General features: G+C 37.7%; 1 protein-coding gene across 14 annotated transcripts in view; it reads left to right on the top strand.

The window, feature by feature from the left end:
- SOX5 (SRY-box transcription factor 5) overlaps positions 1-25,284 on the top strand; it is a 1,038,891-nt gene that overhangs the window by 386,969 nt on the left and 626,638 nt on the right. Inside the window, exon 1 of one of the 14 annotated variants that reach the window (XM_021923250.2) lies at positions 10,849-17,955. The exons of the other annotated variants lie outside the window; for them this stretch is intronic. The gene's annotated coding sequence lies outside the window, so the exon portion shown is untranslated. Of the gene's footprint in view, positions 1-10,848; positions 17,956-25,284 lie in introns of those variants that run through there. 14 annotated transcript variants of the gene reach the window in all.

Genomic DNA, 25,284 nt, shown 5'->3' with positions numbered 1-25,284 from the left:
ACGGAAAACAAATCTGGTAGCATAAAATAAATGAAAGAAAAGTTAAACTTGTTGCACCCAGTATACAGATGGAGCTGAAAAATGGGTTGGAAGCCTACCTAATTGAAAAATCTACATGATATTCTAAGAAGGCATATATAGAGGGCCATTTTTGAATCATAGTTATTCATTTTGCTTTTCTTTCCCACTGAACTTTCAGCTATCCTTATTACCATATTAAAGGGTAGATCACTCTCTTATCTTTTGCATCTTTGCCTCCTAGAACCTAAAACAGCGTTCAGTATATTTTTAAAATAGAAAACAGCAATAATACTAGCTAATTTTAAAATATTGCTTACCATGTGCCAGGCATGCTTCTGGGTTTTAAATCATGCTTCCTGTGCATTAAATCATTCAGTTGTCATAACAAAGCAGGACATATTATGATTCTTATGTACGTAGGAGGAAATTGAGACACAAGGAGTCCAAATAACTTGCTCAGACTCAGAGAGTAAGTGGAGAGAGATACATTAAACAATATAAACAGGCAAAAGAAGAGAATCTATGGCTATTTATGTTATTGGTAAACTATAGTTTTACTATTCAGTCATTAATTTAGATGTATTTATTTTAGCCTGGTCATCCTTAGTGAATGCAAATTGAGGCAGCATTGGTTGACAGAATATTGAGCAACAGGGCAAGATGATCAAACCTATGAGAGTAGAGAAGGGAATCCAACCAAAATTAATAGGCATTATCTAATTTGCATGTCTGTGGAATCAGACCCCATTGGGGAGCCAGGTCAAAAAGTCAGTGTTTAAGGTGAATATCAGAAATGATGAATTCCTGAAAATCCCCAGTAAGCCTTACAGTTGAGACCAGCATACCATTCCTCAGTAAGATGCAATACAGCTAGTTTTTCCTCCAAAAGTGGAATATTTTACTTTTTAGATGAGAAGCAGGGGATGTAGACAGGTTGTGTTGAGAACCATGTAATAAGAAGCAGCATGAAAAATACTTCTCTTTAAACACCAGAGTCATTCTAATGGTGAGATGCTTAAACCATGAGACGTATAGGAGATCTGAGACTAATTCAACTACAAATTCACATCTCCTGTGCGAGCCATGGGTGAGCTGGGTAGAGTGGTTGTGGAATTATATGGGTTACATTGACTACTTAAACCTTGTCCTATTTTTCCTATATGAGAATAGTTGAAATTCTCATAAAAATGCATGTATGATGTGAAACTGAAGTATAATATACAGTCAGATAATTTTAAATATATATTTAATGAAATAAATGTTTATGATTTGTAACACAAGCAGTATTTTAATTTCTGTGCAGCTTAAATTGATGCTTGGATAGAGGAAAAGGATGAAGAAGAAGCTCAATGGTATATTAATTGAGAGAATGAAGTAAAGTGGCATAGTAATGACAATTATAAAAGGGCCAGTGCATACCCCATTGCTGTCAAGGGATTGTAAACTTCCAGACTGGGCTAAGTGGAATGCTGGGAAAGGTCTGTAGAGCCATGACAAGTCCTTAGACTTAGGACTTAGAAGCTCATTTGCAGTAGTTCTTTTAGGAGTTATAGGATTCTGGGGACTAATTCATGTTGACTGAATTTATAAGACATACATATATATATGCCTGAGAAGATCTCCTTGGGCTGTTTGTTGCAATGTTTCTGAAGATTGTTCCATGAACATGGAGGGAGAAGCTGTAAAATGGTTTTAACTAATGACCAGGCACGATAACTAATGACCATTCCTTTGGGAAGCCAAGGCGAGAGGATCCCTTGAGCCTAGGAGTTTGAGACCAGCCTGGGCGACATAATGAGACCCCATCTGTACAAACCATTAAAAGTTAAATGGGAATAACTTTTCCTATAATCCTATAATTCCTATAATCCCAGCTACTTGGGAGGCTGAGGTGGGAGGATCGCTTGAGCCTGGGAGGTGGAGGATGCAGTGAGCGATGATGCTACCACTGCACAGCCTGGGCAGCGGAGTGAGACCTCATATCTTTTCTTCTTTTTTTTCTTTTTTTTTTTAAAGCAGATTTTAAGGCCTAATATGCCTTTCTGTCCTCCGGAAAAGTGAATTCATTAACTCATAATAGACCAGAATACAGATGCTCCTCAACTTACAATGGGTGGGTTGACCTTTTGATAAATCTATCCTATCCTAGGTGGAAAATGTCAAGAATTGAAAATGCATTTAATACAGCGAATCTACTGAACACCATAACTTAGCTGCACCTACCTTAAATGTGCTCAGAACACTTATGTTAGCCTACAGCAGGGCAAAATTATCTAACACAAAGCCTTTTCAAGTGAAGTGTTGAATATCTCATCTAATTTACTGAATACTGTACCAGAATCAGGAGACACAGATGGGCATGTTGTATACATGATGGGAGGCAAAAACACAGAATACAATATCCAAAAAGCTCTGGCAACACAGTGCATTGTATAGTCTCAGTTGTTTGCCCTCATGGTTGCGTGACTGACTAGGAGCTACAGCTCACTACCACTGCCTGTCATCTCGAGGGAGTATCCTACTGTATATTGATAGCCTGGGAAAAGATCAGAATTCAAAGTATGGTTTCTGTTGAATGCATATCACTTTGCACCGTGGTAAAGCCAAAAAACTGTAAGTCGAACTATTTTAAGTCAGGACCGTCTGTATGCAATGAAATGTCAAGGTAACACACCAGGGCACCTTTTCCATGGAAAGTGTTACAAAAATTGATTCTTCGCCTTTGGTTCTTTTGTGTTTTGGTTTTCTAGGTACTATTCAATTATGTAAAAGAGTGCTCTGTAATGTTAAATGTTTATTTAGCTCACAGTTTAAAGAACTTGAGCTAGTTATGTTTTAGATTCCTTGATACCATTTGAAATATCTAATTAGAGGGAACAAGCACCCTGATACCATTTTTATGTGACCAACCATTTCTCTGTCATTTTTTCTGCAGATGGTAAATCCCATATATTTTACATTGATTTTGTATCAAATTCTATTTCAGACAGTTATATATACTGAAATTGTCCTCCAATTCTGTTTCTATCTATCTGGAACTTGTCAAGGATGGGTATCGGGGGGAAAACATAGGCTTTGAAGACAGGCAGACTTAGATGAATACACTAGCTGAGTGGTCATAGGACTATTGCTTGATCTCTGTCTTAGTTTCTCCATCTGTGCAATAGAAATAATTCATTCTACTTTATACAGTAGCATATAGAACAATGCCTGGCACTTAGCAGGTGCCAGACAACTTAGCTTTCTTTTCTATAAAAGGTTTTTAGGAGGAAAACAAGATTTTTTTTTTTTTTTTTTATCTGAAATACTTTCACAAGGGTTTTTAACCAAAGGGCCAAATCTGGCCTCCACAATGTTTGTAAAAATCATATTTGAAGTAATTGCCAACTTTAAACATCAGTAACTGTCACATACAAATCTGTACTTCTCACTTATCTTGAAAAAGTGTATTTTCTGGCACAGAGCCTCCCCAGTTCTGCTCGGAACTCCAGGCAGAAACTGAGTATTGGCTGCTGCTTTGGACAGAGCATTTGCTAAACAGCTCACTGCAGTGCTTTAAATGACTTCTCTAGGCCTCTGCACCTGGAACTTCTTCACTATATTTTCCTTTTCCTAATGAATCATTTCATGATATTTTTCACCAAAGAACAATAGAATCTGTAAAAATAAATACTTGCAGTGCTTACATGGAAAAAAAAAAAAAAAGTCGAGCTCTTGTGTTGTTACTCTAGGTGTTCGTACTTTCCAAACTGAAAGTTGGCTGATGTGCTCTCAAGATGACACTGGGTGTTTGGAACTGAACTTCCGTAAAGAAAGTTTGTTACTGTGGTTCCAAACCACATGGACACTCAATTAATGCTGTTGACTGATGACTGTGAATTTTCAAGTGTTTTCAGTTTCACTGCCTTTGTCCTGGACTGCCCTGGAGTGTGGCAGCAATGACACACTGTTTGTAAAATTAAAGTGCTATGTTCATCCTTGAAACAAATGGCAAAGCTATTCAGGATTGGTATTATTCTGATGTTCTGGTAAGGATCCTATTGAAACAGACACGTTAAAACATAGTCCTCGGTCAATTATCGCAGTGTATCTTTTGAATGAGAAAGAGTCAATGACTGGTTTTACAAGAGCCTAGTGACCCTGTGAGTGTTATTTATTTTATTATCCCAGGGAAAATAGACCTATTGTTTAGCCCTCAGGCTAAAATTTTACACCATTATCTATATGAGCACTATCTTAAGAGTCCCCCACAGAATATACTTATGGGAGAAAGAGTTGAGTACAGTCATCACTTTAATATAAAAACAATCCTTTAAATATGAAAATAGTAGCATGACTCTAAGTCCAAAATGTAGAGAGATTATTACGGAGATAGAAACCTTGAGATCTATTTCTAGGTTATCCTGGCACTCAGGCTTCTATGATATTCTGTTTAGACAATACCCCATAAAGTATCACAGTGAATTTAAACATCACATTTGCATTTTCTAGGGTATTTATGATGATTTTTTCTGAGTGTACTCTCTTTTTTTTTAGTTGAGACGGGGTTTCACCGTGTTAGCCAGGATGGTCTCGATCTCCTGACCTCGTGATCCGCCCGTCTCGGCCTCCCAAAGTGCTGGGATTACAGGCTTGAGCCACCGCGCCCGGCCCTGAGTGTACTCTCTAGATGAGACATAGAAATATGGTGGTTAAAAGGGGTCTTTGGAATTAGATTGCCTGTATCTGAAGTTGGGCTCTGACATGGATACGGCAGCTATGGGATCTTAAGCAAGTTTTCTACCCTCTATATTTCTTGTTTCCTCAGCTAAAAAATGCAGGTAGTAATAGCACCTCCCTAATTATGTGAGTGAGAAGAATGAATGAGATAATGTTAATCATCCCTTAGCCCATAAAAAACCCCAAGCAATGCTTTTGTTTTGTTCTTACTTTGGTTTAAGATGTATTTCAAACACAACCTGGACTTGAATAAAGAAGTGACCTGTGATTATTCCATTCAGTTACCAAATTCTAAACTAAATTGATGACAAAAACAAAACAGAACAAAACAAAAACAACAACAAAAACTTGACTGCTCTGAACGTACTGTGAAGTACTACAAATTACCACATCCTAAAACAATGGTTTGGTCTATTGGTGGACAAGTAATCATCAGAAATAAGCTGTTTATCTGTAATCTGAAGCTGCAGATCCAAGGACTAGAGTGTTAGAAGGGTTGGGGAATTCAAAATATGGGAAACCCAGGACATCTAAGTTCAAGATTCTCTTGGACTTCCACTTTGCCACCACATCTTTGCCCCTAATACTATGTATATAAGAAAATACCAGAAACAGGAGCAGACTCCCACTGCAGTGAGGAGCTTGGATGTAGCAGTGGACTGTCTTCATTTAAACTCAAAGCCCGTTTAATCCGTGGATCATAGACCGTATGATTATTTGCACCAGCCATACAATCACATTGTAGGCAATTTGCTCATTGTAGCGGGCTTCTTAAACCACAGTGGACTGTAATGACATTCACCTGTGGCCAATGATTTAGTTTAAGACAAAGCACTATGTATTTAAATAATATTTAACATACACTGTTTCTCTCTACTCATCTTTGAAAATTTAAATGTGTGTGCTTTCTACTGTAAATGTACACCCCGACCCTGACTTTTTTATCTTTGGGTTTCTTTTTTTTTTTTTTTTTTCTTCCCCAAAACAGAGTCTTGCCCTGTTACCCAGGCTGGAGTGCAGTGGCATGGTCATGGCTCACTACAGTCTGAACTTCCCGGGCTCAGGTGATTATCCCACCTCAGCCTCCCAAGTATCTGAGACTACAGGCACGTGCCACCACACCCAGCTAATGTCTATATTTTTTGTAGAGATGGGGTTTCATCATATTGCCCAGGCTAGTCTTGAACTCCAGAACTCAAGTAATCTGTTCACCTTAGCCTCCCAAAGTGTTGGGATTACAGGTTTGATCCACTGTCCCCAACCTTATCATTTAGTGTTTAATCTCAATTTTTGATGTCTCAAGAGTTTCTTTTCTTTTCTTTTTTTAATGGATCTTGGTGGCTCTTGCCTTTAGAAGAGAAACTAGCTCACTTCATGATAGAGGAGTCATTGCCCAGGTCAGGCTGCTTGGCTCCCTTTTGTAACAGAGGCCCCTAGATACAAAATCTGTGGCATTAGGGAAGCTCTCTCTAGTGAAAACCATTTTTATTTTCAGTATAGTCAGGAGATAATGGTAACACCTATTCCTTATTTTCTTGAGGTATCTTATGGTCCACACTCTGGTCTAAGGCAGTTGGTCCCTCTCATGTTGGCTCCACAAATCTTGTGCCTTTGTGTAGTGACCACTGGGGATGGACAGGGAGTGAATGTGAGGAATATAGATAGAGATATATAGATCTACAGATATACACACATACATACATATAAAATATATATGATGTAGATGATATATATGTAGTCTATTTTATAGATTATAGATGGCATTTTATAGCCCAAAGATACAAGGGATGAGGGTGTGTCTGTGTGTATTTATGTAAGACCTTAGACCTTTGCTTCCAGCGTGCATGCACTGTGCTTACTGCACAGGAAACTGACGGTTTTTGCACCCTTGTGGAAACAGCTTCTGAGAGGAGAGTACTGCTTCCAGAGAAACACTGTCACCCCAAATATCCATCGTACTTTTTTGGTATGTCCCAGTTTTATTTTTGTTTTGGGTTGCTTTTCTCTTTTATGGGATTCCCCACTTAGATATCACACAGTCCTTGTGGTTGAACTGAAAATACTATGTGCAAAACTGCTGGAAAATTGTTCCTACTGCATGAAAGATGTTAGAGAACTGAACAACATGGACGCCAAAAGGACAAAATATGAGGTGAAGCGAAGGAATATTTAACTTTAATTGCTGTGTAAAGTATGATGCTAAATATAACTAACAAATGTTGAAGATACTTGCGTGCTGCATGTAGTTTTTGGACAACTCTGGAGTACACTTTTGAGCTTTGGGGTAGGGCCCTGTGACGGGATGCTTCCTAATCAAAACGTAGCTTTTAGTCTCTGAACATGAACTTCCAGAAGTATGACTTGCCAAGAAGACAGGCTGCAAGGTACCCCCTTCCCGTTTCTGCACTTTTCTTTTTGTGGCTCTCTAATCTTGTTCATTGGGTGCTTGGTGATTATTTTCTCCATTAAGTAGTGTTTCTTTTCTTTTCTTTTTTTCTTTCACTCTTGTTGCCCAGGCTGGAGTGCAATGGCGCAATCTTGGCTCACTGCAACCTTTGCCTCCTGGTTCAAGCGATTCTCCTGCCTCAGCCTCCTGAGCAGCTAGGATTACAGGCACCCGCCACCATGCCTGGCTAATTTTGTATTTTTAGTACAGGTGGGATTTCACCATGTCAGGCTGGTCTCAAACTCCTGACCTCAGGTGATCCGCCCACCTCAGCCTCCCAAAGTTCTCTTTTCTTAAGGCAGAAAAATTATTTCCTCCGTTTTTGTTTTGTGTGTGTGTGTGTGTGTTTTTTCCCCCTGTTCTGTTTCATTACTAATGTCTGGAATAGGAATTGGTTAGGTCTCACTGAGATCTCCCAGACGCCCTCTGTCTTCCCAAATAATGATAACATCTGCTGGAAATGGCATAGTAAGAAAACAAAGCAGCTATTTGTGAGTCCTTTAGAGTGTTTCTCAAAAGGTGGTGGTGAATCAAAAATTCATCTAAGAAGTTTGTCAAAACTCAGATTTCTGCCGGGGGCAGTGGCTCATGCCTGTAATCCCAGCACTTTGAGAAGCCAAGCTGGGCAGATTGCTTGAGCTCAGGAGTTCGAGACCAGCCTGGGCAAACATGGCAAAACCCCGTCTCTACTGAAAATACAAAAATTAGCCAGGTATGATGGGGCACACTAGTAATCCCAGCTGCCTGGGAGGCTGAGGCTGGAGGATCACTTGAACCCAGGAGGTGTAGGTTGCAGTGAGCTGAGATTACACCACTGTACTCCAGACTGGGCGACACAGCAAGACTGTCTCAGAAATAAATAAACAAGCAAACAAATAAATAAAACAAGAATGAAAACAAAAACAAACGAACAAAAAAACAACAAAACAAACAAAAACACCCTTAGATTTCTGGGTCACACTGATTCAGTAGGGCTCAGTAATTTCCAGGAAATTGCATTTTTGCATGCTTCTCCCAGGGAAACATTGCTTTGTGGATCCATGTTTTCCATGGCTGGTAGTAACTGGGTGAATATCTGGGATAACTTCTTATTCCTAACTATGACTGAACATCAGAATTTTACAGTGGATGTTCGTAAAAATGCCTGAGCCTCACACCCAGAAATTCTAATTTATTAGGTTTGGTTTAAGGCCCAAGCATCCGTATTAAAATATTAAAATATCACCTCCCCCGCCCTGACCCAGGCAACAACTGAACTCCTCAGGCAATTTTTTCTGTGCACCCAAGATTGATAACCATGGCCTTAGCTCTTAACCTCACCATGTTGCTATATGAATACTCCTCAATGATTACCAGGTAGAAAGCTGGAAAAGGCTGCATTCCTTATGAATAACTAATATGAGCAGAAAAGGCCAGCATATCAGCTGCCCCTCATTTATCCATTGATTAGGTCTCAAAATATGACAAGCTCAACTTAACTGTTAGGGAAAGAGTCAATGAGACCGGTAGATAGCTGGAAAACAGACCTCTTAGTTTATTTCATAAGTGTCACATCAATCTGCCCAGTGAAGTGATTAAAGGGGAGACTCCAAACTGCAACGGGAACCAGGCTCTGATTTGTTCGGGGTCATGAGCAATGGCTTGAAACCATCTTGTTTGCAGATACTTCTTTCATGCTATTAGGCTGTCAGTTGACAGACTTTGCAAGATGTATGGCTCAAAACTCAAGTGTACACATGTGCGAGAGGGTGGGACGATGCGATGGGTTATATGAGATGAAAGGAGGGGAAGATGGCACGGGAGTGTGACTGTGGATACTCTGGACCACCCTTTTGGAATTCAACTTCCTAATGTCTCTCTCTAGGTTTTCCCCCTTTCCTCCCAGTAAACATGATTTTTAACTTCTGGAATTTCTGCTGTAGGAAATTAAAAAGTGAGACTTCTACCACTAGCACCTAATTTATGAAAAGATTCCTAGGGTGCTTTTAATAATAAAGTTTCATTGAGGGGAAAATAATAAAGATTTAGCCTCCCTGTCCCCGGGAATCGATGACCTTTCTCATTCTCTTGAGAAAACTCTGCTTTCATAGCATAATTGACTCTCTTTTATTGGACCTGTTTGCTTCTTTCAAACTCATTTGAATTGAAATTTCTGATGTTTGAAATCTCACATCCTCTTCACGGTGGGGACAGTAACTTGCTGCATCTTCCTGCTTTTCCCTCAGAGATTTTTCTCTTTCTGCCAGGAGGGAATCCCTTGCCTGTTGCTGTGAACGACCCTTCTCACTGATTTCCCTCTTTCAGTTCCTCCGATCCAAACTGAAACTTTATTTTTCTTTCTCTTATCTTTCTTTTCTTTTCTTTTTCTTAAGACAGGTTCTCCCTCTATCACCCAGGCTGGAGTGCAATGACATGAACAGAGCTCCCTGCAGCCTCAACCTCCCTGGGCTCAGGTGATTTTCCCGCCTCAGCCTCCTGAGTAGCTGGAACCACAGGCATGCACCACCATGCCCGGCTTATTTTTGTAGTTTTTTGGAGAGACAGGGTTTTACCATGTTGCCGAGGCTCGTCTCAAACTACTGGGCTCAAGAGATCCTCCTGCTTCAGCCTCCCAAAGTGCTGGGATTACAGGTGTGACTCAGCATGCCTGGCCCAAACTGAAACTTTCTAAAAGGAAATGTTACCCTATGACTCCCCTGCTTGAAGTCCTGGGACTCTCCAGGATTTGTTTAAATGCAAATTTAGTTCACAGAATTTGTTGCTACTTCCAATCCCCAAGCCTGCTTACACCACGCATGCACACACACACACACACACACACACACACACATATTCTCCAACTATAGTATATTATCCCTCATTCCTCAAAGTGGCATGTTCTCATATTCTCTAGCATCTATGCACATTTTCTGCCCTTTGCTTAATTTTGTCTTTCTCTGTAGAAGACCCCATAAACTCTAACCCTTACTTCAAGACTCAACTTAAATGCCACTTTTTCTGTGAAAATGGAAACTTTGCCCTTCAATCAGAGTGTGTCAGGGTCATTTCTTCTTTTTTTATAAAATAGAGATGGGGTCTTGCTGTGTTGCCCAGGCTGGCCCTGAACTCCCGGGCTCAAGCAATCCTCTTGCCTCAGCCTCCCAATTGCTGGGATTACAGGCATGAGCCACTGCACCTGGCCAAAGTGTCCCTTCTTTATATGCTTCTCTAACCCCCTATTCACACTTCCATGCTAAACACTCAGTGTTATCATTGCATTAGGATTGCTTCCTTCAGAAACCGAATATGAAAGCTGTTTCTGTCTCGTTTTTCTCCATTGCCTCATAAAATACTGAGCAAATAATTGTCAACACTTTAATAACTGTCTGTTGGCTGGCTGGGCACGGTGGCTCACACCTGTAATCCTAGCACTTTGGGAGGCCGAGGTGGGTGGATCATGAGGTCAGGGGATCGAGACCATCCTGGCTAACACTGTGAAACCCCATCTCTACTAAAAATACAAAAAATTAGCTGGGCGTGGTGGCGGGTACCTGTAGTCCCAGCTACTTGGGAGGCTGAGGCAGGAGAATCGCTTGAATCTGGGAGGCGGAGGTTCCAGTGAGCCGAGATTGGGCCACTGCACTCCAGCCTGGGCGACAGAGCAAGACTCTGCCTCCAAAAAAAAAAAAAAAAAAACGAACAAACAAACAAAACTGTCTATTGGCCAATGAAATAAAAGAAAAAACCAAAATCACTATTAGAAGTTCGCCAAAAAAATAGGTCTTGGGAGCAGAGGGAAAGGCTTAGAGCAAAATAAGTAGGGAATAAACTATGAAAGTTTCATTTTTTCCCATTACTACAGCACCTAGTTTAACAACCAAGCCTACCTAGGACCCCTGTACTCTGGCAGCCAACTAGAGCAAGAAGAGCTAGAAATGGTGCTTCAGTGGGATAGCTATTTGCTAAGCCACATTTCTAGGTTATGGTGGTTTGGGGAAGGGGCAATTATTCGTCTATTCCACATGAATTTATAATGATGTTGCAGATAAAGTAGTGTAGGTAGATGCAGCAGTGGCTTGGCCAAGGCATCTCATTAGTGGCACCGCGATATGCTGTGTCCTCTTAATCCAGTTCTTCACTTTGACTACACTACTAAAAGCCAAATTCCATTATTCCTGACAATTGGGGAGATAATTTTGTACCATGTGTATTCATAATGCCCTTGATAATTTATTAAAAATCATGGAGACCTTTTGTTTAAATGCACACCAAGTACTATAAATCTCATTGGTTTTCAAGTTTTATCACCCAAATTCAAATAGGTGCATGTGTGGGCCGACGGGGTGTGCAGTGGGCTGCAAATGACATCAGAAACACATGGAACACAAGTGACAGAGGTCCTAAGGGCACATTTTAAGTCTGCTTCTCCTGGTGCTGTGTATGTCTGAGGGTAAAATCCGGTTTTCCTTATCGAGAAGTGCAGTGACTCCTGCCCTTACTCCTCTGTCTTCTTCCCACCTGACACTGGGTCTCATGAGTGTTCACAAGCATGGCGCCTGGCTTGTTCTGTGGCATTTGCCCCATTCTCCTCCTTTGCGCTGACTAATGCAGGAATGTCACCGGCCACCCTATGGGTTGCCTTGCAGATGTGACGCAAGTTCCCTGTCCTTGCACTAGCGCTGCCTGCTGTTTTGTGGACGGCAGAGGAGAGCTGCCTTGTGTTTCCAGTGTTCCTCCTGAATGCTGTGAAACCACTCTTTTATTTCATTTTCGTCTTTCTGTTTCCCCAGGACTCTGACATGAGTTCCTGAGAAAAATGGCGGGGGCAGGAAACAATCTTAAGCCATAAAACCTGCTGTACTGGAAGGTGCCACTGTCCTCTGAAAAAAATGCATGATCCTTACACTTAGTTTATTAGCCTCTGTTATTACTCTCTCCCACAATGCCCTTTGTGGTTCAGGCAGAAATACACCTAATGAACTCATTCTACCAGCCCTCCAAATAGCTGGACAGGTATAAGGCTGGACAGCCTTGAGATTGGGGTGGTGAGGATGGCATAACATAGCTTAGATCAGTCAGATCCATTGCTTAATATGTATCTATAGTGAAACAAAGTTTATAAACAAAGGGCTAGAAGACCCTTGACATCTTCGAGGGGGATAATTTGCTCAAGGCTACTATTATGCAGCATTGCACGTGGCATCCTAATCTAGGTCCTTCTAATTACAGAGCCACTACAGTTTTAATACTTCTCGTTTCTTGTCTAGTTTTCTGTCTTTAGCCTAGTGCTGGACACTACATGTAAAATACATGTTGGATGAATGAACGAGGACAGGAACCAGAACACATTGTGTGTGAAGATGCTAATGCCCTGGAAACACTATGAAGACAATGCCCAAGTAAAACAGTTGTGGATAGTGGTTTCTTTTGAAGTATCACTTGTTTAAAAAACGATCTCTGAGGAACTGACTTGGAGTGAGAATTTACTATATAACAGCTTGAATTTTTAAAGTCATAGCTCAGAGTCTTTATGACCTGCTTGAGAGTTGATAATGGATTTTGACAATAATGATTTGAAGTGAATTTCTTTTCCTGAAGACTTTAAAAATATCTCATGAAGTTTTCTATAAGATGTCTCTGTTAGGCATGTGAAATTTTAAATAATACATTTATAAATCAGTACCTTATTTTCTTCCACTGGGAATATAGCAAAAGTTGGTGACCTTTATGTCTGTCATAATAAAAATGACTTTTATTTACTTGAGAAGGACCTTTTAATCCTAAGAGATTCTTAATTTTTATGTGGTGTTCGCTATTCACTATAAGAATCACTTCACTTTCTTCTACAGTGTAGTTTCATTTTTGAAAGCAGTTGATTTGTCTACTTAGGAAATGTTCCATTACATTCAAGAGCTACACATACCCTTATCTTAGTAGTAATAGTTTTTTTTGGAAAGTTGGGTTGTAGTAATAATGTTTATTTGTTGTTGTGATAGGGATAGCATACTAGGTTTTACATGGAACAATCTATATGGACACATTTGCATCCACATACAGAAATACATACACAAGAATGAATCCTTTGTACCTATAGGCACATGCATGCCTGCCCATCGTTTCATAGATATGTAAGGTTTTCCTCCCTCCCTGGGAGTTTGATTTATATAACGATGGGGCTTCTTTTATACTTACTAATTCTATTCTCTATTATATTCCAAAAGGCATCATATTATCTGCCTTGTCCAATTTTCTTCCGTGTCTCATTAAAGTGGCCTGCTGTGAAGCTAATTTTTCTTGCTCATTTTATTGATATTTTGGGAGAGTGAGATATTTTCTAAGCGGTTCTTGCTTTAGTATAGGGTTGTGGTAGCTGTCAAAAGAAGGTTTTGAAACCATCCTCTAAAATAAATCAAGAATAAAAGCAGCTTATTTTAGTATCTCTATTGAAATACAAATTACAGGTCATTGATCTTTTCCACACTTCCTTGCAATTATTTCTGTTGACGATTTTTTTTCAATGAGACAATACAATATATTTTAAAAAGCAAATAAATAAACCTCAAGGATAAGAATAACACCAAATGGGTTTGTAAATGACTTTGACACACATTTAGTAGGACAAAAGCATCATAAAACCTAGCTTTGTTGTTATTTACTACAATCCGAAATAAAGTGTATCGGTCATTAGGTTAACACAACTCTGAATCAATCTAAAATCTCACCATGGAAGGACTGTTTAACTCTACAAGTTTAGACTGACTTATTCTTGTCAGGTCAACTAGTTTTCCAAAATATGCATAAGTTTTAAATAATGTATAATAATACCAGAAAACAGAAATGTATCTCCGTTTCCCTCCCCTCAGCCCCTTGCCTTCCCTTCTTTGAAAAGTAAAAAAGAATTGAGGTGATGCCAAAAGAAGGAACATCCTTTCCTCTAAGAGATGGCAGTCTGTGCTTTGCTTTTGGGGGCCAGATGGCAGTGAGAACATTGAGGAACCAGCAAATGTCTGGGTTTGCACCCTGGCTCTTTCCCTTTCTCTCTCTGAGCCCCACCTTGCCCTACTGCAAACTGGGGATAATTAGACTCTTATAGGATGGTTGAGGGGATGTATATAATTAAAGAAAATAGTGATTGACATATAGTAAGTACTATGTCATGTTTGTTAAAGAAAATAAAGATCTCAATAGCTGGACTACATCGAAACAAAATAAATATTTAGAATAATAAGTGGCTGTTTTTAGTAAAACAAAGAAAATGTGTACCTTCTGCAGATCCATTTAAGATTTGGCATTGAGAGACAAAAATTATTTTCCTTTGTGATAGATTCTCAAGTAGAAGTCTCAGAATGTGGCAGAGTCAGGGAAAGAGTGGAAAGGGACACATTAACATCGCATTTCCAGGGGCAAGTCCAGAAGGGCCGGGCCAGCAGAAATCACAGTGCTGCTTCTGAAGGTTTTATCAGCTCAGCAGTGAATTCCGAATTCAGCTTATCTCTTCCAACCTGCTCCACAGGCCACTAGTTCTATAAATTGTTAATAGCTGTGTTTGGAAGAGGTTCCTAGGTGAAATAAGTTTGTCAAATACTGAGTTAAGCAAACTTAAATAATAATTCTTGGAGCTTTTAATATATTTAATAGGAATTTCAATCCTGTAGGAAATGCACATATTATGTATCACATCCCAAATTTATTTCACCATGATTTCCCTGTAAAAAATCACACAACTATTGTTATCCTCCTAAAGATAGAATGTCATTTGAGAAATGAGTAACTTTTTGATCCTTGTCATATTACACAGACAAGAACTGAATATAATAAAGTTGGTTTAGAAAGAAAGAAAATAAAGTTAATAATAGCCAGCATCCAAATAACATTTTACGGCTTAAACATATTTTCATATATATTATTTCTTTCAGAAGCATATTTTCCTCTTTCATATTCACTCACCCTCCGCCTCACTGCCTTTCTCCTGAAATCATATGACTGGGCATTCTGAGTGCTGAGTCATTCCAGTTCCAAGTAAATACCTCCTCATAGAACACTTTGCTTATGTGCTCAAAGAGGTGAGATAAGGCAACACTGTTTTTGGTGGCAAAAAAGTAGAAATTATCTGATATTTACCAAGGGAGCAATGAGTAAACAAAGAGCATGAAAACAATGCATGTTAGTTAAAATGAATGAACTAGCTTTATATGCAATAGCATGCATAAGTCTTAAAAACATGATTTTGGGTGATAGTAAATGGGACAAAATTAAAATAAGCAAAAATAGGACTGAGTTTTGAAATCACTGGCAAATAACAATGAGAAGAAAGAGGTGCTATAGATAATGGTGACATGAATGGAGTTAATTCTCGTCAAAACTTAGGTAATCTTATTAGTGTAAGGCTTGGAAAATTAGGAGGGCCACAGTTGTTTTAATGCTATCTCTCTCACTGTTTCTTGTATTGCTCTGTATTTCCTGAGAATCTCATTCACATTCAAGATTTCATTTGTCAACATATATGCTAATGACACACACATTTATATTTCCACCTCACACTTTTCTCTTGAACGGCAGGTCTGTATATCCATTGTCTGGCTGAACATCTTTACTTGGATATCTTGCAGACAATTCAAACATAGTATGTCTCAAACAATTCATGATTCCACACTACTCTCTCCCTCTTCTATGAAGAAACACATAAAAGTCACTCCTCTTCTTGTATTTTCCATCTCTTACTTACAAATGGCACTCAAGCCAAAACCCATTTGTCATTCCCAACCCACCACCCTTCCCCACATCAAATGTGATCATATTCTTTCCCTTCTCCCTTCTTCCTTCTCCGTTTCTTTCCAGCCCAGTCCCTCCTCTATGTCTCTTCTTCCACTACCCCAGTTCATTTACCTTAATGATGTTTTCCTGGGTTATTGTACTATCTCTTTAAACATATCTCTGCTTCTAGGATGGTTGTTTTCCAAAACATCCTCTACATGTTTGTCAGATCTTCCCTAATCTCATGGGTTTCATATATATCTCTATTTTCCATCACATCTTTTGGTGACCTCCCTTAATTTTTGATTAAGTATAAACTCCTTAGCATGGCTTCAAAAGTCTTGATTTGTTAAACCAATAACTACTACCCCTTAACGATGATCTTCTACAACTGTTTCCTACACTTCTTCCTCTTCCCCTCTTTCCCACCGTTGGCTCTTCCAAACTCCAGCCATATCAACCTACACACCTTTTCCTGTGTATTTCTGCATGCTTGGAATGCCCTTCTCAACCCTGTCCTTTGATGTGCTTCTATACTTCCTTTTAAGACTCTAAGAAATGCAGTTATCTTGTACTCCTTCATAAATCAAAAACTATGCAATAGAAGCATCACATACATTTTGACTTATAGTTATTTTGATCCATTAGAATAAAAACAGTGAAAATGAGGGCATTGAATTTCTAAAAGCAATATTTGAATCCATTGGACTGGTAAATCTGAATAATCTAGAATACTCTGATACGGAATATCATTTCAGAAATAAAATAGGAATTTTTATGGTTTATGAAACATTTGTGGGATTCGTAAATGCAAATAAATTATCCTTCAGTTTTAAGCATCTTTAGGGCAGGAACTGTGTGTGTTTATTTTATAAGCTCCGTAGCCCATAATTCCATGCTTTACACATTACTAAGCAATCAGCAAATGTTTGTTATATTGAAAAACTGATTATGTTGCCATGGGAACACATGATGTCAAAACATTTAATAATAGATATTATTTTACCTCACAGAAATAAGGCAAATGTTAACTAGGTGTGCTCACTAAGTTTTTGAAATATCACTTTGAAAATGTGAATGTTACTGTGTTTATGTACCCATTGTAAATAAATGATGCAAGGAAAAGGTGTTTGCAAGATATCTAGAAATATATTTAGTTTCCTGTATACTTAAAAAAATGCCTTTAAACATACTTTATATTGCTTTCTTACACTCTGGATTTTTTAAAAAATATATTACTTTCAAAGATACCTTCTGGTAAAATAATGAGAACAAATTGCCGTTAGTTCCACTCAATATAACAGGAAACTATGTCGTAGAGAAGAATTCTTTATTTGAAAGCATTTAAACAAATAACATATTAACCACTTTTTACCAACAATTCATAATTTAAAACAGAAAAGTAGGGGAATGAAGCAATATATTGAGGTAGGAAGCATTTAGGTAGCACAGGTGAAAAGTAACCTTTAAATATTTGCCAGTCTATTTCCTCAGTTTTCACTTTCTTGTCATAAACACTTATACAGAAGTAGTGACTTGATAATTAGCTCATGGATAGTGATTTGGTATAAATTAAGTACTTGTTTCCATTCAGGGACACCAGAGGAATCAGCAACTGGGACAGGTGAATCTAATTTACAATTTTTTCCTTTAACCGAATTTTATAGGGCATACAGTTAAGTAGACAACATTACTATTTTTCTCCTTGGTAAATAAGTTAAATGATCATTTTGGTTTCAAAAGTGAATATTATATGCCTAGGAGTGAGAAATTAGATAAAATATATATGTATGTTGGAGCTTTTTTAATTAAAAAGGAAAGCATATATTATTGTAATGTTTAGACGTGACAGTAATTTAAGGAAGAAAGCTTTAAGTTTATACACTCTGAAATGTGTATGTTTGAACAAGAAAACATCAGCTTCAATTCTACTGATGGGTATTTTACTTCTGTCTCGTAACAGCCAGTGTGTTCTGTATCATAGAACACTGTATTATTGTGTACCTGGGGACTCGTTGAAGAAAATGGAGTGAAAGGTACAAACTTATGCAATATTTCCTCACTAGAGATCATTCTCTGAGACCATAAGTAGAGGATTGTTTGCTCCATGGGCAAATATCTATGATTATTTTTGTATTAAAGTACTGAAATAACCTGTATCATATACTATACCATTTAATTTCTACCATATAATTTCTCTTCTATTGAAATAATTTTGATAAATGATTTGAATGATGTCTGCCTTTTGGTTTTTTCACAAATTGCAGAATCAGGGCATCCAGCTACTTTTCTCTGCCTGGAGATATAGAGAGAAATATGGAGATAGATAAATGGGCAAAGACAGAGAGAAAGAGAAAGAGAGACAGAGATCCATACATATGCTTTTTAAAGCAGATAAAAGAGAGCACTGAACAAGAGGCTAAAGAAAAAATTATTATTTTCATCATTTGATTGGCTGCTGCTAACTTTTCAGAAAAGATTAATCATCATCAGAAAACATTTTGAAGACCCATGCCCCATGCTGTTTTCATACTCTTTAAAGCCATTTAGACTGACAGAATCCTTGTATTCTAGGAGCTTACAACCCAAGCCAGATAATGCGGTATGCATCTACAAGGCAGAGATTGTAGAATAAAGCTCAGAATAAATACCAAAAAAAAAAAAAAAAAAGGAATTAAAAATTAGAAGGCCCGAAATGCAGGAGTGTGATGAGTAGACAAAAAGAACTTTGCTGAAGTTTGATCTTCTCTAATACAGTGTCTTCAAATAGATCGGGCACCAAGATCATTATTATCATATGACTACTTCCCAGATCCTGGATCAGGCCTACTGTTTATTAAGATAAATGTAGATGCGTCTGCAAAGGAGCACTTCAAACTAACAGACCTTCATAATGCTGTGTGACTAGTTTGGGATTTTTTTTTTTAATCATTGCCTTATCATTTGCCTTAGGTCATTTCTGAAAGCCCTATTGTGTCATGAACTGAATTATGCTATGATTTGAGTTTATTCCTTCATATTTGAAAAGCCTTCCAGGACTATCCTTCTCTGATTTGCACTTAAGTGAAATTAAAAGTCTGACTGTTAGGTAGTGCCTTTAGACCAGCTGAAATAGCTCCTCCAGCTTACATCCTTAGGGCCTCGTTAGGAAGAGGCTCACAGCATGCCTGACACCGGTTAATATTTGCAGAGCTCATTTACCTACATTGGAAACAAACCAAAAAAAGGCCAGATGAATTCTACTGAAGTGAAGAAGGCTGAGGGCATCAGTGCCCATCATCTGGGTCACCCTTCTCGGTCGGAAGTGGATGACCCACCAGGCAGTGACTCCTTAGCTCTTTGAAACTGGCAAAACCTGTTGAAAATGGGTCTTCAAGTGTGTTTGTTGTTAAACATTCCACAGGACAAAATAGGTAACCCATAACCTTGAGAGAAAAGGAGAGTAAAAAAAGAATTCGTTTCCAAAACAATATATGTTCTTTACATGGACCAAGTTAGCCATAGGGTTTGTTTTCCCAGAGGATAAAGGATAATATTCACACGATCCTGGCTCTTGCCTGATGGGATTGTAAGCCACAGTTTTTTCCTAATTAGAAATACAGAGTATGGCGGTTTGCAGTTACTTTGAGAAAATTAGTTGTTAGTTTCCTTATTACTATTTCTCCTTACTATATGGCATTTAGATTAAGGTATCCATTTGAGGAAAATCTGTGCCAATAGTTATGCGCCAAAAATCCTCAACAACTGAACACTGTCTTCTCTATCAACCCTGATATCAGACTTACTTAGGAGTCATTACTTTTGTCTAATTATGAGGATGACTTTGAATAAAACTAGATAAGTGTACTTAAATAATATGCACTAGCTTACTAATCCAGAAGCATTCTCAACCTTTGTTTATCATTAGATTAACTAGAGATTTCAGAGTACCTGATCTGTTTGCTAAAGAAACTCTGGTCTATTGTATCTCTTTCTATAAAAGCACAATGGAGAAAACATGTCAACACTCTTGAACCCCAGTAGGATTTTTAAAACTTAATAACTGTCAAAAAAAATTCAGTGACCAACCCAGGCTCAGGATTTTTCTAATGTCTTTTCTACCGATCTCTTTCCTTCTGTTTACTGCCAGTATTCTTGAGGGAATAAAATGTCTTCAGCATTGCTCAGAATTCTCCTTACCAATGATTTCTATTAAATTTTCCCATTTACCATAAATTTTTCTTCAACACCATATTTTTGTATCCTTAGGTTGCTTCTAGAGTTCTGACTTTTTTGGGAAGACTTCTTGAATTTGGAATTGTTAGGAAAGTGTGTACACACTTTGGGGCTTTTGTTACTGGATACTATATGACTCCAGTGGACATTCTGAAGAGCAGAGTGTGAATTTCCCTTTTCCCTGGACCGTCACTAACAACTGTGTATTAACTTTTTTAATCTTTATCAGTTTTATGGATGACAGTTTAAAGTGTGAGCCAGGACTTTTAAGTTGTCATTTGTAGTCACTCTGCTTTTCCTCTTTGCAACATTTGATTCTATTGGGTGTATCCAACCACTTGAACCTCTCATCTCCTGACTTTTTATAATATTATTTCTTAATTGATTTCTAGCCAACTGTTATTATTTAGCCTCTATAACTAATATTCATTAATAGTAAACATACTGGCCTTGGCTCTGACTTTCTCAATGCTTATACTCTGTGTCTAATAAACAAATCCTCTGGGTATATTCAGAATTTCAAACTCTGTATACTTCAAAGCTGATCTGTGAAACATGGCCTATGTGACATTTCTGCTTGATATTGTAGCTATCTTCAAATATTTGACGGAGACTGGGACTTATAAGACTGCTGGACAATGCCAAAGGCACTTTTTGTTACTGTTTTATTGTCACGACAGCTGAAGTTCAGTAAGAAGTAACTTTTTTGTCCAAGATTATATGGTCAATAAGTGGGAGATTGAAGACCCTCTGGAAAAGGCCCTTTGGAAGTCTAGAATCTACCACTGCCTTTCAGGCAGGACTAAAACTTGGTGTTAGGATAACAATACCTCAGCATAGGAGCATCTGGAGTTAAGCCCACCACTTCACAGTGGAATGCCCCCAGCAAATAGAATCATCTCTTTGTGTTCAGTTTGCTCAGCTGCAAAGTGGGGATAATGATATCCACTTCAGCAAGGTTGTTGTGATCATGAAATAATACATATAGTAGTACTCTGTTACTTTTAAAGCTCCATAGGTAAAGGGAGGAGTGTGTTTGCACATGCTATTGTTTGTGTTTGGAGGTGGTGTATTATGAGGTCATCCCCTGAAAAATAATTTGTGCAACTTCGTTTTGAAACATATCACATCTTTACTGTCTAGAATTTTTTGTATTAAGCTGCTCTTCTCATGCAGGTTGATGTGTGGTCAATTCAGTTTGGGCCATAAAAATCTACAAAAGGGCCAGGCGCGGTGGCTCAAGCCTGTAATCCCAGCACTTTGGGAGGCCGAGACGGGCGGATCACGAGGTCAGGAGATCGAGACCATCTTGGCTAACACAGTGAAACCCCGTCTCTACTAAAAAATACAAAAAACTAGCCAGGCGAGGTGGTGGACGCCTGTAGTCCCAGCTGCTTGGGAGGCTGAGGCAGGAGAATGGCATGAACCTGGAAGGCGGAGCTTGCAGTGAGCTGAGATGTGGCCACTGCACTCCAGCCTGGGCGGCAGAGCGAGACTCCGTCTCAAAAAAAATAAAAAATAAAAAAAAAAAGTAAATCTACAAAAGAAAACACTTCAGTGGGGTTGGACCTCAGTACATTACTCAAGTGTCGCTTATATCCGTCCTTTCTTCCCTTTCTCTCTATGTAATCATGATTTTAGCTCAGGCCTTCTTTAACTTTCCTTTGTCCACTCCCTTCTCTTGAATCCATCTTCTAATAACAGAATATCACTTCTAATGAAAGAAAGATCACTGCCAATGGAGTGATCTTTCTAATAACAGAAAGTTGATCCTGTCACTTCATTGATTATAAACATTTAATGACCCAATGTTGCATATGTATGGTGCAAGGATGCAATGTAAATGTTGTAGCATCGCTTTTCAAGCTTACCCAACCTCCCCTATCCTCCTGGTCACTGGGCCATTCTTCTTTTAGTACATCAGGCTTGGAGTTCGAGAAATATGATGACGGATAGTGATTCTTTTTCTTCTATATATTTTTCCTACTATAGATGTTAAGACCATTAAAACTTCAGGAATATTGTAAAATTTAACATGTCTAACTGCATTCAAGTAATTTCTTATGTATTCATTTATTATCACTGAAACTTACTAGCATCTTTCTAGAAAAAAATACCTTTGACAATTTTATCATTTCATGATTTCCTAACAGAAAATAGTGGCATGTAAAGCTGAAAGCTAAGATGTTAATTTTTTTTCTCTTGATAGAGGGGGTGATCTGTATGCCATAATTAGTAGATTTTGCTTGTGCTTTTCTATATGTAATGGTTATTTGTATTGAGCTTTAATTATTGGATACCCAGAGATGAGAAGCTTTGCCTAAAGGCATATCCTGGTTAAAAATATTTTACCCGTTATCTGTTGTTGTTGAAAACACTGGGGAGAATATACTTTTCGTCCAAGTACTGTATTCTGAATAACGTTTCATCCATAAGGATTACAGATCTTTGCAGTCTGTCAGCATCATGTTTCTGCATAATTATTCACCTTGTCAATTACTCATATTTGAGTGTTGAATGACTAGTGTTAGGTTGAATGATACTGATCCCAGAATATTATCTGGAACGTGTTCCTTAAAATAAGCTGATAGATGAATTTGTTTTATCATATGCTATCTTCTAAAATTAGGCTTAGAAAATAATATATGGTTAAGAACTCAGTTAATGAGATGCTGGGTGATTAAGTCATTTCTATGCCTAATTGATGGATAATGAGTTCATTGGGAAAAATTTATTGAGTTTCAAAACCAAGTGACAGGTTACTCTAGTTGTTGACAGTAACAGGGAAAACACAAGATCTCAAAGTTAGTAAATTCATTGAATATTTTCTCTTAGAATAGAGTTTGTTACAAAATAAATATTTTTCTTAAGATTCAAATTATTTTCCACATTTTTTAATTTAAGAACAGAGAGTCAAATTTGTAATATTTATGGGAAAAATCCAAGGAGACAGAAGAGAAGCAGGGACTTTGTTTTACTTAACTTCTGGCCTTGAATTTAGCCTGACACATTGTAACAGTTCACAGAATGTTGGATAAAGGAATGAATGGTTAAGTGGATGGATGGATGGATGCACGGATAGATGAGTGAGTGAATGAAATAAAGACTTGTCAGGAAGTCAGCGAAATAGATATAATGAATGGAAATAATAGATTACCAAATTCCTAGGCACATGATATACCTGAGAATCATTTCATGCCAAAACACATCATATCACTCCAAATTAATGCCATTTTTCAAAATGATTGCTTTGATCCTTATAGGCTACTGTTCAAAGTAATTTTGAAAGTATTATTTTGTTTTTAACTTCAAAACAACTTTAAAGCTATATAAGAAAACAACTTTATTGATTCATTATTTGATAAGAACATCCCAAAAATTTAACCAAATGTTAACCAAGTGCTCTGACCTAAGTTAGTAGACAGCAAGGGGCTCAAAATGACTTTTGTTCCTCTAAAATCACATATGTCTTCAGAGGAGTTTTGCTTTTTGAGGTGTGTCTCAAAGAATATTTGGCAGTTTCTGAGTGAAAATTCCAAAAAGCATTTGAACAATAGATTTACTGGAATAAGTTTGTTGTTTTCAAGGAGACTATTTTGAAGGGGCAAAACCCATTTGAACGTATGTCTAAAAAGCAGTCTTATTAAACGATTATCCATACCTCAAAGCTACATTTAATGGCATAAAGATTACTGTGATTTGACCTACCGAGAAAGTTACAAATATGTATTGATGAATTTCTATGAAATTAAGACTTTTTTCCAAATATATATTCATTCTGGGTAAATGTTTGTTATTCCTGTGACCTCCTGAGCAGCAATAATTCAGTCTTATTTATTTTGTAAAATATTTCCCTGGTCAGAATGAAATTCTGAAATTTTAAAATATAGTACTAATGGTTTGTCAGTGCCAGGAGGATCAAGGATTTTTGTTTTATTAAATAAACATTTTTATTGCATTAGCTATTGTGGTGTAAAGCAATAAAATGATATGCTGCCTTTTCTACCGCCTTGCCCCCTTTAATGGGAATGTTAGTATGACCTACATGCTAATTAATTTAGTAAAATCATTTGAAAGGTTTTGGTTTTCTAAATGTGTTGGATTTTTCTTGTGAAAAAACCGACCTTGGTAGAAATTGCCTTTACTTTAATAACTAGTTCACCTCTAACCTCAGTCTTCAAGACTCCTTTTAAAGGAACAAAAGTAAAATAAATGAGGTACTCTGAAATAGTAAATGCTAACACAGAATCCTATATACTATCTTATTTTGGAACATTCATGGCTATTGTGTAGAACAGAGACAAAGGAAGTATAAAAGAAAGAGAGGCAAACTCTGATTGATGGAGGCAGAAGCCCATGTGTGGCACCATATTATTACTCTATTTCTTGTTCTTGGGTGAGATATGATTTTAATGCCATAAATACTGGTGCTTCACTTAATAGGTGGGATCCGGGGAATGACTTAGCTGACTTATTTATCTACATAATCTGAAGGCAGTGCCTATAAGGCTTCTATTAGGACAGGTTGTCTAATAGGAATTCATTGGCAAATCACTTATTGAAATTTAGAGTACAATGACCCATAGGATAACTGTAATGAGCTGGATCTTCAATCTGTCCAGCCAAATCCCATTTAGATATCTATTTGAAACAGTTGTATTGCCCCAGTGAACAAGTAAGCATTTAGAGATTAGTAAATTATACCTGTTGACATTGAAAGGTGAGAAACAAGTTGTGACTAGATAAGTTGTATTTATTTCTCTGCATTTGTTTAATTATTGTTTTAATTAAGCTTATAGTTTCTACAAAGTAGGATGTTAAATGTATTTCACCTACTTTGAACTTAGTGCAGTATTTAAGTGTGTTATAATAATTGTATGCAATTCTGGGCGTTAATTTAGCTCAATGAAGGATTTTAATGTTTTGGATTTATATTTACTTAATCAAATATTTATACCTTTTAAGAAGTTTAAAATGTTTAACTATGTATAAGAACGCCAAGATATCATAGAAATGGTAATGAAACAAAAATGGAGATCAAATAGATTATGAAGCTGAAATGAAACTCTACTACAATGAAAATGGAAAGAAAACACTGAAGATAAACACTTGGAAATGAGAAAGTAAAATATCATTAGACTAATCAAAGA

The sequence above is a fragment of the Papio anubis genome, chromosome 9 (genome assembly GCF_008728515.1).
Source record: "Papio anubis isolate 15944 chromosome 9, Panubis1.0, whole genome shotgun sequence".
Taxonomy (NCBI): domain Eukaryota; kingdom Metazoa; phylum Chordata; class Mammalia; order Primates; family Cercopithecidae; genus Papio; species Papio anubis.
Note: the sequence above shows the minus strand (reverse complement) of the source record. Positions and strands in the feature narration are given on the sequence as shown.